At 45.0% G+C, this 431-nt stretch overlaps 1 protein-coding gene across 1 annotated transcript in view; it reads left to right on the top strand.

Annotated features, from left to right (window-relative positions):
• Nucleotides 1-431, top strand: part of LOC109966016 (protein tweety homolog 2-like) — a 31139-nt gene that overhangs the window by 13814 nt on the left and 16894 nt on the right. The gene's annotated exons all lie outside the window — the stretch shown is intronic.

Genomic DNA, 431 nt, shown 5'->3' with positions numbered 1-431 from the left:
AACGGTCCCCTCGCCTCACCCCGCGGATTTAAAAGCACGGTTTTATCACCTCTACCTTTATTCTGATGTTGTGAGCCACCAATTTGTGGGAGGTACGTTCGCTCCTCTATTACGCCGCGTAACAACGGAAGGAGCCTACGGAGACTTTATAACAAAAAGTTTCAACCCTCCACATTATCTACAGCTGGCCAAGAATCATATTGACACGATATACGTAGAAATTAAATCTGACCAAAATTCCCCAGTCAACTTCAGATACGGGAAAACGATACTAACGCTCCATTTTAGACCCTGTGAAAAAAAATGACCGCAACGCTGTACAAAGCCGACCCCTATCGATTTATAAGTTATTATGAGAACCAGGCTGGCTCAGGGATTTCCGGATTTAGTGGACTGAATGCGCAATACGGCAAGGGGATTGGAGCGATTTT

The sequence above is a fragment of the Monopterus albus genome, unplaced genomic scaffold (genome assembly GCF_001952655.1).
Source record: "Monopterus albus unplaced genomic scaffold, M_albus_1.0 scaffold105.1, whole genome shotgun sequence".
In the NCBI taxonomy this organism is placed as follows: Eukaryota; Metazoa; Chordata; class Actinopteri; order Synbranchiformes; family Synbranchidae; genus Monopterus; species Monopterus albus.
The sequence above is the reverse complement of the archived record's forward strand: the minus strand, read 5'-3'. Positions and strand labels throughout refer to the sequence as shown.